Source organism: Lethenteron reissneri, unplaced genomic scaffold (genome assembly GCF_015708825.2).
Source record: "Lethenteron reissneri isolate LAM-NWPU_2019-01 unplaced genomic scaffold, ASM1570882v1 scaffold_115, whole genome shotgun sequence".
Classification (NCBI taxonomy): Eukaryota; Metazoa; Chordata; class Hyperoartia; order Petromyzontiformes; family Petromyzontidae; genus Lethenteron; species Lethenteron reissneri.
Genome location: NW_026890838.1, coordinates 23,658 through 35,702, shown reverse-complemented (window position 1 = coordinate 35,702; position 12,045 = coordinate 23,658). Strand labels below are relative to the sequence as shown.

Sequence of the window (12,045 nt, the reverse complement as noted above, 5' to 3'; positions counted from 1 at the left end):
AGGCGTTTGCACAGTCATCAACTCTTCAGACCCACCAGAGAACACACAGGAGAGAAACCTTTTAAGTGCAGTGTGTGTAAAAAGGTGTTTGCACGGTCATCCATTCTTAAATCACACCAGAGAACAGACACAAGAGAGAAATCTTTTAAGTGCACTCTGTGTGGGAAGGCGTTTGCATTGTCATCAAATCTTAAGATCCACCAGAGAACACACACAGGAGAGAAACCTTTTAAGTGCACTGTGTGTGAGAAGGCGTTTGCACAGTCATCAAATCTTAAGACCCACCAGAGAACACACACAGGAGATAAGCCCTTCAAGTGCAGTGTGTGTGGGAAGGCATTTTTTTATTCATCTACTCTTAAACAACACCAGAGAACACACACAGGAAAGAAACCTTTCAAGTGCACTGTGTGTGAGAAGGCGTTTGCACAGTCACCACATCTTCAAAGACACCAGAGAACACACACAGGAGAGAAACATTTCAAGTGCATTGTGTGTGGGAAGGTGTTTGCACAGTCATCACATCTTCAAAGACACCAGAGAACACACACAGGAGAGAAACCCTTCAAGTGCACTGTGTGTGAGAAGGCATTTTCAAGGTCGTGATATCTTCAGACCCACCAGAGAACACACACAGGAGATAACCCCTTCAAGTGCAGTGTGTGTGGGAAGGCATTTTTTTATTCATCTACTCTTAAACAACAACAGAGAACACACACAGGAGAGAAACCTTTTAAGTGCACTTTGTGTGGGAAGGTGTTTGCAATGTCATCAAATCTTAAGACCCACCAGAAAACACACACAGGAGAGAAACCTTTTAAGTGCACTCTGTGTGGGAAGGCGTTTGCAAAGTCATCAACTCTTCAGACCCACCAGAGAATACACACAGGAGATAAACCCTTCAAGTGCAGTGTGTGTGAGAAGGCGTTTTCAGATTCATCTGCTCTTCGACGACACCAGAGAACACACACAGGAGATAAACCCTTCAAGTGCAGTGTGTGTGAGAAGGCGTTTTCAGATTCATCTGCTCTTCGACGACACCAGAGAACACACACAGGAGATACACCCTTCAAGTGCAGTGTGTGTGGGAAGACATTTTTAGATTCATCTACTCTTAAACAACACCAGAGAACACACAGGAGAGAAACTCTTCAAGTGCAGTGTTTGTGGGAAAGCGTTTGCACATTCATCAAATCTTAAAAAACACCAGAGAACACACAAGCATCAGAAAATCCACAAGAAGTGTAATCTGAAATCAGCTTGTGAAAGTCAAAGTGCTGCAATGACCCCATTGTTCATGAAACAAGAACCAGAAGACAATCCCAGCCTGGACACTTTGAAAGGTATCAAGGTGAAATATGAAGAGGCGAAAGTGAAATGTGAAGAAGTAACAGTGAAGAGCGTAGAAGTGAAGGTTAAATTTGAAGATTATTCAACTCCAAAATCGGACCTTCACATAGATGGAGGCAGTGTGAAACAGGAACTAAATTCTGACTGTGAGGCAGAGCGAGGCAACTCCCATGAGTTTGTGGATGTGGAGGTGTGGGTGGACTTCTTACACAATACAAAGTCAAATGGAGACCAGGTAGATGTGCAAGCTTCAGACAATTAAGCTCCAATGGATGCACCTTTGTCACAGGCATTTCTAATGAATATAATGTGAAGTTGAACACTCCATTTCTAGGTTCAAACTGCAGTGTAAGCGTGGCCAGTATTTGTGAACCTGTGGGTTGGGGCGATCTCTAACCAGGAGTGACTCAAGTGTTTTGTATCATATCTCATCTTAGACACTCGATGGGTGCCCATTATGGGCATCTGCCCCTGTGTGCCACGTGGATATGAGTTTGTAAGTCGGGGGAGATGATTGATATGCCAGTCGGATTTGAACCTTGAACCTCTGCAATAAATAGAGAATGTACTACTACTTGGCTTCCCTCTGAGAGTGCTGCACATATAGGCCTCATCTCGGCAGAGATCAACTTGTAAATACGTTGCAACGTGACGCAGTACATTTCAGTATAGTAATAAAATGTTGCCAATGTGCCCTTTGATTATTTTGAATCATAATTGAAAGAATACCCGTCTGATTTTGTACGTACATACAACATTTTGTGTATTAATGTCAAACATGGAATATGTGCTGTCAGGACAAAGTATCTGTTTTGGTGGTAACCTGTACAAAAACTCACGTGAGAGGTGTTATTTTTGTGATACGAGTCAAAGGGTATTTTTGTGAATCAGGACGCATCTGACTGGGGCAACTCATTGTCTTTGAAATCGGGAGCATAGTCGGATCATTCATCAGTTAAGGTATGCCACTTATAAGTTACGTATAGGAGATACATTCTCCACAAGAACACTAATTATCATTTTGTGTTACGTATACATTTTGTCGAACTGAGACTTGAAATGGACCTTGCCGATGAACATCAGTTGAAGCAAGCCGGACTGTTGAGACATTGTACACCAAAACCAGTCCACAGGTGGCTTGTACTGAACACATATGTAGTGCCATAAGAAAGAGGGGGCTGCTGGGGGCTCTAGGATCCTAGGCAGATAAGCCCTCGGCGCGAGGCCCTAGGATCCCAGGCACCCCAAACAGTTGAGCCCTTTGGCGCCACCAACGGGGGGGGCTGTGCGTGCTCTGTGGGATATCTGGGGGCGCACACAACCCCACCCCTCGTTCGTTGGGGACGAGGCATAAAAGGGCAGCTCCCTGGCCGATCGGGGCCAGTTGCAGCTCAAGACCCAAGATCAGCCAGCTTAGTACCCTGGACCCCCTCGTCCCGCTTGTCCTTGTATGGGCCGGGACGTTGTGAGGGCCAGTGGTGGGACTCTGGGACTCCCGGCTTTACGTCCTTGTAAGGGCGAGTTCCGAGGAAGCCAGAGTCCAGACCCGCACCTTGGCTGGGTTGGGTCAATTAGCCTCCCCTAGGGTAATTGCAGCCGGAGGACCCCAGAGCGTAGCCAGAGTAGTGTATCTAGGCTGTAACAGAGTATCAGGACTGTTGGAGTGTTGTATTGTAATAAAGAAGATACCTCTACAAGTGTCTCCGGAACCCATTACACATGCATTCCTAAAAGGCCGTGGTATTTATAGTTTGTGTAAAACATTCCTTTGTTTCGTGTAGAGAACGTTGAATGAAAGATGTCTGCCGATCTGTCTTTTCTCAAGGAGGTACTTTAAAGAGCACATTTGAAGGCATCGTGGATTTTTGTTACAGATTTGTATTCTAGCCTAGGTTTTATTGAATTTTAAATTCTATTTAAATAAAACTTTAGATATATCTGTCTGCATTGATATCCCACCTTGTTTACCACATGTTTACCTAAATATGTAGACGCTCCTTCTGAAGACGTCACCTCAAATTAACGAGTGGGTTACGTCAGGGCCTCCCCCTCTCTCTGGCTTGTGATGTCACCAAGAGCAGAACTCGTCTCCACGGAATCTAACGACTGCACTGTCTTGGAATGCATTTACACAGTAATCAAATCTTCACAACTGCCAGGGAACACACATTAAAAACCACTTAATGTACAATTGGAAGGCCTTTTGAATTGTCTTGAAACTGAAACACGTGTAAGGAGGTCTACAAGGAGCAGAGTCTGAGATTGACGTGTGAAATTTGAAGTTCCATAAGCCCATCGTTTGTGATGCAAGGACCCAATAAAGAGGGCAGCTGGGAAACGTCACCATTCGTGAAGGTGACCTGTGAAGGCTCTAGGGTTTGACTTCCAGGTCACTAATGGAGCCCGAGACAAATCACATCCATTTGTGGATGTGGAGTTTTGGGAGGACTTTTCGGACAAGGTCGAGTAGAAGCAGACAGCATGTGTGACCATAAGTGTTGGGTAGGCCTGTAACCAAAAGCATGAGACACGGTTTCCCAATGTTTATTTCAATAGTTTAATTTTTAGTTGATTTGGAATACAGTACGTATTTCAATTGTGATGTAAATTTTAGTTGACGTTTACCTAACGCCATTACTTGGGTAAGGGTTAAGTATTGAATATCGCGTTTTTAGCTGTCGCGTGGCATTTTCCAAGAACGTAACCTACGATATTCAAGGGGCGGCTGTATTTTCTGTCGATCGAGTACAGCAGGCCTATGGTACCCTAAATAGGCTTGGTGCTTTGGGTTCCTTGATTTCGATGTCTCTGCCTCTGCTCACATTCGTTGAGGATTTTTATGATTTTGGGCAGGCCCATCTAAAGCTGCGTGACCAGGAGTTGGAACCATTTCCTGTTCAACTCGGCTTGTGACAGAAATTCACTCTGGCCCAATGCATTACATTTTTAATGTGAGGTTACACCTGGATGATGATGATTGGCTCTGCTGGCTTCAGCCCGCAACCAATGGGGAGTCGAGTTAGGGGTGTGGCCCTGGAGCCGTACATTAGCTTCGGGAAAGTTCCAGGGGTGTGGCTGAGGATTGGCTGCGGGGCATCACGTGGGCCAGGGATTAAAAGGGGCGGAGAAGCCACGTGGCTGGTGCCGCGGTCTGGAGCCTGCCATGTGGCAGGCCGCGGGAATCTCTCACGCTGTCAGCCAACAGCGTGAAGGAGCAAGGGAACTGGAGGAACGAATGTGGTGGAAGCTGTGAACGAAACTGAATAAAGAATGCTCAATTCACGACGTCGTCTTAATGGGGTTTATTACACATCACATAGCATCTTCAATAATTATGTAGTTTGAGAAGCTCACAATGGCCGTATAAATAAATTGGATTCGTCGCAGTTAAAAATAATATGCTTATCGATGACTGGTTATAGTTAAGGGATTATACTGGTAGGAACGAAGTGAACCAGCCTACAATAGATTATATCGTCCGTCCGTCCAATGTCCGATTACGTGTAGCAACATCGCCCCCTACTGCAAACACTTGGCAGGACCCTACAAAAACCTTTAGACTCAGTGAGGCTTTCCTGGCTAAACAAGTGTAACATTCCCTTATAATTCTCTGAGATAGTTTAAAATTAACTCACAGCGGCCTAAAGCCTACAGCTAGGCCTAAAGCCTAGAACTAGGCCTCAAACTCTCCCTTTTACCAGGTAGAGCCTCGCTCCCTCTCTCTCGTAGGGATATTAATTGAGTAGCAGCGAGTATGGAATCCATGTCCAGGTTGGAACATTACAACGCGGGGCCTTGCCTCCTGCCCTCGCCTGATTGCATTTGCTTTAATTCTCTGCTCAAGTTTAATTTGTCTTCATCTGGCTCACTACTTTGAAACTTTGTTTCTTTTAATTATTTCTACAGTTATTTTTATATCTTACCAAGGGCAAGCCCACTTCAGCTGCTATACCGCTCTTGTTTTCAGAAGCGACCAGCCCAGAACAAAGTGGCTTATCAACGTGTGGAATGTTTGTCGGTCAAATACTCTAAACGCGTGGTGATGTTAACTCTAAATGTGGAGGGGAAAACCCTGAGGATCCGGAGGAAAATCCACGCGACCACGGGGAGAGAGAGAGACACGCAAACTTCAAATATACAGGAGGGGTCGGGATCGAACCCACCACCTCCTGTAATCCATGAGAGGCAGTAAACATCTCCCAGCCACCATGGTGCACACTCGAGTACATGGCCACAATGAGTCTCAGCACTCTAATTCGGGAGCGTTCTGCCGAGTTGGTTTTGCTGATGCACCCTTTAGACCGATGAACAACTATTTTTATGATAATAGTTTTTTTACCCTTTTATCTGGCAACAAAACTGACACCTTCTTTACGAGGAGTCATGTTTGTATAGACCACAATACCTGCAGTCATAATGAAAAAAAACATAACTCTGATAATGTATGCACTGTCCTTGAAGTTGATTGGTCCACACCCGAGACAGCGTTCCTTAGAGCCTAGTCTCTCTCTCTCTCTCTGATGGTGCATTGTCTTTGAGTTGTGCGCCTTTTGGCGTCATCTGGTCCAACACCATGTGAGACTAGGCTCTAAGGAAAGCTGTCTCGGGTGTGGACCAATCTACTTTAAGGACAGTGCATACATTATCAGAATTATGTTTTTTGTTTGCATTATCACTGCAGGTATTGTGGTCTATGCAAACATGATTCCTCGTAAAAAAACGAGTCAGTTTTGTTGCCAGATAAAAGGGTAAAAAAATACAATTATATTTTTTTATGGCAAATGAGATTCCAATGGTGTCAACTATTTTTATATTACCAATCAAGGCTCACAGAGCTGTTAGATCTTTTGTCAGAAGCCACCTGGCCATAGATGATAGCTCAACGAAATGGCTTTTCACGTGGAAGATTGTAGCAGCCAAATAATCTAAATGCATGTTACTAAATGTGGAGGGGAAAATCGAAGGACCCAGAGAAAAAATAATCCGAGTGAGCGAGTGTACTCATTTGTGTTAGTGTACTCCTTGAGCGTGCTCTGCGTGCGTGGGTTCGATTCCAACCCTGACGCATTTATAATTGCAGTTTACATTTTTTATATTTTTATTTCTCTCCCTGTAGTGGCATTGATTTTTCTCCACATTTAGAAACATGCGTTTTGAGAATTTTGCTGCAATACATTTCCATATTATAACCCACTAAGTTGAGCTATCATTTGTGTCCAGGTCGATTCTGAAAAAGAGCTATGCAGCTCAGATGGCCTCACCTGGTAAAATAAAAAATATTGTACTGTGTTTGAGGGTTTTTCAATTTAATTTCTCATTTAGCAGTTAAAGATTATGTTTCAGGAGGGTCCTGCATTCGACTGTTTGACCACCACCAAATATATCTTGAGTTTAGGTTTGGAAGAAAAACGGAAAACCCAGTGGAACACCAATGCCGACGGTGACGGCCGACGCCAGGATAGCGGCCACGGGCTTGAAGCGAGGGCAACCCGGCTCTTGTCCCAAGAAAGGAATCCGCTCCCCGCTTCCCTCCACGGTGGCTGCACGCTGAGCCCCAACTTTCCCAGGAGGTCGGTACCTGCAATACACTCGTGGCATAACACGCTCGACACGTATAACTCCTGGTTACACACCTGGTGTCCGAGGCGACCCTTAAGGGTGACCCTTTCCAGCAGTCCCATCCCACTTCCACTTGCAGTGTGCAGCGCACGATCCGGGGCCTGTAGGCGGCCCACGTCAACCCCGACCACGCTGCCGTGTGTTGCACTCACGAGTGACGTTACTGCCCCCGTGTCCAGCAGAATCTGGGTACGCCGCCTGTTCACCTGCCCTTCCACGAGCGACGTGGCCCCCATTATTCCTGCCACCAGCTCCCACAGCCAGTCACCCGCAGTCGCCGCATTCTGGGGTGTTGTTGTCGGCATCTGCGTGGGGGTCATTCGCTCACCATTATCACGTCAGTTTATTTGTGTTGGGGCCACGTCAATTGCACCCCTCCGTGGTCAACCTCTTTAGGGAGGCCTTGGTTTCGATTTAAAGCTTTCGTGACTGCAGGGATTCATCTTCTTGGTTCTTTCGGTAAAGTCACGTAGAAGGGAAGTAATAAAATAATAAAAATAAAACATAATAAAATAATTCTCACGACGTTTCGGCCACAACGCAAGCAGCCGTCCTCAGGTGAAGAACATGTCTGTCGATAAGACAGAGTCTAAATGACACGTCTTAGGCTTGGAGTGTCTATTTAAGCTGTGAGGGAGGAGGAAGAGAGCCTTGACAAAAGAATTTGCATTTGAAGAGGAATTTAGCATATTTATGGGAAATGCAGGAATGCGAATAGTGCTAATTGTGAAATGCGTGGGAGGTGGGCGGGGGGTAATACAGTATATAATTTAATGTTGGGTTTGTCTATGGCACCATATAGTACGGGTTAGACCTGTTTGATGTAAGGAAAAAAGTTTAGCTGGAAGCATATTATATTTTTTGCGACATAGAATTGTAATGTATTACTTACTGTTAGTAGCTCAGCTTATTAGAGAGTATATTTAGTATACTGATGATACTATGAAGTTTATACTTTAGTTTTTTACGTGGTTGTTTGGTTGCTGCAGCTGCATACTATTCACATTCCTTCCCTTTGTTGGTGCTGCCCCTGCCCCCTCCCTTTGATGCTGTTAATCCTGCATAATGCATGGGCATAATATGACTTTGAAAACCCCCCGCACACCTCCCACGCATTTCACAATTAGCACTTCGCATTCCTGAATTTCCCATAAATATGCTAAATTCCTCTTCAAATGCAAATTCTTTTGTCAAGGCTCTCTTCCTCCTCCTTCACAGCTTAAATAGACACTCCAAGCCTAAGACGTGTCATTTAGACTCTGTCTTATCGACAGACATGTTCTTCACCTGAGGACGGCTGCTTGCGTTGTGGCCGAAACGTCGTGAGAATTATTTTATTATGTTTTATTTTTATTATTTTATTACTTCCCTTCTACGTGAGTTTACCGAAAGAACCAAGAAGAGGAGGCCTTGGTGTTTAACCCTGGTGCTTCTCTCGCACGGACGATCTGGTGACAGTCTCTCACGAGATGCCCCCATTGGTCGCATAGATAGCACGCACGGGGAAGGGTGGTGGCTCCATAAGACGCCCCTTGCCCACTCCCCCTTACCCTCCCAGTGCGCATTTGTTCGAGTTCTGCCTCTTATTGAGATACTCGCCTGGTTAGCCCCCCGACCATGGAGCGTAGCCCTTCCACCTCGGACTGGACTATCTCCGCTGTGGACTGCAGCTTGGTCACATTCAGGTGTACTTGGGTTACCTTCCCGCATACTTGGGTTACCTCCTCGCGTACTTGGGTCTCATGGCCTGTGATATCTCCTATGCCGGTCTGTATCCCTGCCACCCATCCTGGGGTTGTCTCACGGGATCCCGGAGGCTCCCTCGTCCCCCCCCCTCACCTCCTCCTCTGGAAGAAGACTTGCAATGGTGCTATCCCGTTCCAGCCGTCGGAATTCCGCACGCTCGCGAGCAAATCTCTCACACGCACACGTGCGCGTGCTCGGCAACGGTGTTAGATGGGGGATATGGGCAGTTCGCATCTGGCTGCCACCCCGTTGTGCTTGTCAGATACTGCTGAACTTTCTCGGTGGCGAGGTCATCGATGATCTCGGCAGTGTATCCCGGGCGTGCGCTCTGTGTTCGCAAGCGTGATTTATTTTCGTGTGCGCTCACTGAGATCTGAAGTGAGAAGTTCACATCGTGGTTATTGTTGTCGTGGTGGTAGTTGTTGTTTACCCAGGTAGAGCCTCGCTCCTTCTCTGTCCTGTAGGGAGGCCGCTTTGGATTGCACCACTATTCGATTTCACATTAACATGCTAATTTATTACATTAACATCACTAGCCCCCGGCCACTTCTTTATGACCCTTGGGCTACACCCATTTCAAACCTTTTACAACAGTCTGCCTCAGCAGCAGACCATGCATTTTCTATCAGAGTGTTTTTGTTTGCATTCTGACCACAAGTATTGTGGTTAATGCACACATGATTCCTTGTAAAAGGTTTCAGTTTGGTGTTTTAACATCTTAACACCTGTTTCGTTGCCAGAAAAATGGGGAAAACCTATTCTCATATTTTGGTACTGGCAAAGGTCCCATGATAAAATATTGCAGTATATTAGAGGTGAGCCGTGCGTGTGTAGAAAGGACAGTAAGGAGCCGGAAGTTAATGAATTTTGTGGCAAAAATGCAGGCCTGATAATATGTAAGGATAATGTGGTAAATGAGAAAAATATAGCAGCAGCGGGGTGTTGGAGTATACAGGTGTTACAGGTGTTGAAGGTGAACAGGTAAGCTAAAAATTGTGTGAAAAACATAATAACTTTCCCTTGAGTACGCATGGAATTTTTGATGTGTGTATGTTTCAAATTGTTGGCGCAATTTGGTTCTCAAAAAAACACACAGAGTGCTTCATTTATATACATTTATACTCATCTTGGAATGTTTTGTATACGGTTTCTCCACATTTATTTCAGTAATTTAGTTTATTGGGAATACAGTACAGTACTTATTTAAATTGTGATGTATATTTTAGTTGCCGTTAACCTCACCCCATTATTTAGGTAAGGCTTTAGTATTGGACATCGGCATTTTAGCTTTCGCACGGCACTTTTCAAGAATGTAACCTCCGCGCTATTCAAGGGGCTGCTGTATTTTCTGTCCATCAGCTATAGCACAGGAGTACGGATTTCAGCAGAAACTAGATTTCTGCTTTCTTGGTGTAATTACGGCCTATAATACCATAAAGAGGCTTGGGGTTTTGGATTGTTTTTTGTTTTCGATATCTCCGCCTCTGCTCACATTCGTTGAGGATTTTTTATGATTTTTGGATGGCCCATCTAAAGCTGCGTGACCAGGAGTCGGATCCCTTTCCTGTTCAATTTGGCTTGTGGCTGAAATTCCCTCTGGCCCCATGCATTACATTACGTAGCATTTTCAAATAATTGTGTTTTGAGAAGCTCGCAATGGCCTTATAAAAAATGCATTTCATACAGTAACAATGATACGCTAATCGATGCCTGGTTATAGTCAAAGGATTGTCCCCTGCTGGTCAACCATGTTACGCATGTTGATGATCTGGTCATGGCTACTCAATGATATTGAGTTGGAGAATCGTGTTCTGTACCTGGAGAATTCCATGACGAAATGGGGCCTTGCATATGTTCTACAAAAGATCACCTCCCTGGGAAAATCTTGACCTAAAGCTTTCGTAACTGCAGGAATTCATATTATTTGGGTCTTTCGGTTAAGTGACGTGACTTTACCGAAAGACCCAAAGAACACCTCCCTGGGAATTTAATGTCATTCAACACTGCACCTGCTCAGCTCTCCATGAATAATCAGGTCGTTCTACACGTGGTGGAGGAGCTCCTATAACTGGTTAATGTGTTCACGACCAGCTCTGGTTTGGCATCTAAAGTCTCACTTCAAATTAGTCTAGCAGCATTCTTTCATTAGGTTCTGGAACACTATGTGGAAGCTGCCTGGACTTTTTTACATACAAAGCTGTGAGTGTCCATTGCAAAGGTCTAGTCCATTGCAAAGGTCTCGTCAAAAAAACAGGCAATAGTCTACATTATAGACTGCCAATACACTCACCGAGGTTAAGAACCAGGCTACATTCTACATTATAGACTGCCAGTATGCTCACCGAGGTTAAGAACCAGGCTACAGTCTACATTAGTCGTTTTTTTTCTTTTATTCACTTTATTTGTATTATTATTTTCTATCTACGTGACTTTACCGAAATAACCAAAGAATATTAATTCCTGCAGTCACGAAAGTTTTAAGTCAAAATGTAACCACCTTTTTACCATGCAAGTGTATGAACATGTAAAATTTGTATTTGCTGTCAAGTATATTGACTCGATTGAACATCGAGGTTAAATCATAATAATAGTTTATTTTAGTTTTGCTTTGGAAATTTTCATAAGAATGGAAACAGTCAGGAAATTAACACAGTACATATGCAGCTGAAGTTAAATCTGTTCATCCTCGCATTCAAGCTCATCTGAGCCTGGCTTCACACCTCTTAAGTCGCAAATGAACATTAATTTATACATTTCTGCATAATACAAATAGTATTATTTTCAACAGCCTTTGCTATGTTAACAAATTTTTCTTAAATATTCCTGTCGTAGCTAGACAACCGAAATTGTGTGCTTGGAGTTTTTGGTAAACATTAATTTTGAAGACACGAGGGTGTCCAGGCATATTAATGACCATTTGCCCTCGCATTGTGTGCCTTAACAGCCCGTGTGATGAATTGGGGAATCTCTTTCACTATATCATGAAAATATGAATATGTATAGATGTGTAAGTCATGTGTGACTGTGTATATATGCATTCCTCTGTGCCTCAATACTCACATAGATGGTGCGGACATGCTTTTCTGTTTGCAGCTGACGCTCTGCAGAATTGGCCTGATGGAGCAAAGGCACTCAGCGCAGCTCAGTACAAGAAGGAAACAATGCGACCAGCATGCAAACAGCACGGATTGTACTGGAAAATTGACACAGCACCAGAGAACACACACAGGAGAGAAACCCTTAGAGTGCTGTGTGTGTGGGAAGGCATTTTCAGATGCATCTACTCTTAAACAACACCACAGAACACACACAGGAGATAAACCTTTTAAG

General features: G+C 44.4%; 1 pseudogene; it reads left to right on the top strand.

Annotated features, from left to right (window-relative positions):
* The window catches only part of LOC133361577 (zinc finger protein 91-like), a 31,253-nt pseudogene extending 26,640 nt beyond the window's left edge, over positions 1-4,613 (top strand).
* Positions 4,614-12,045: the final 7,432 nt, after the last annotated feature.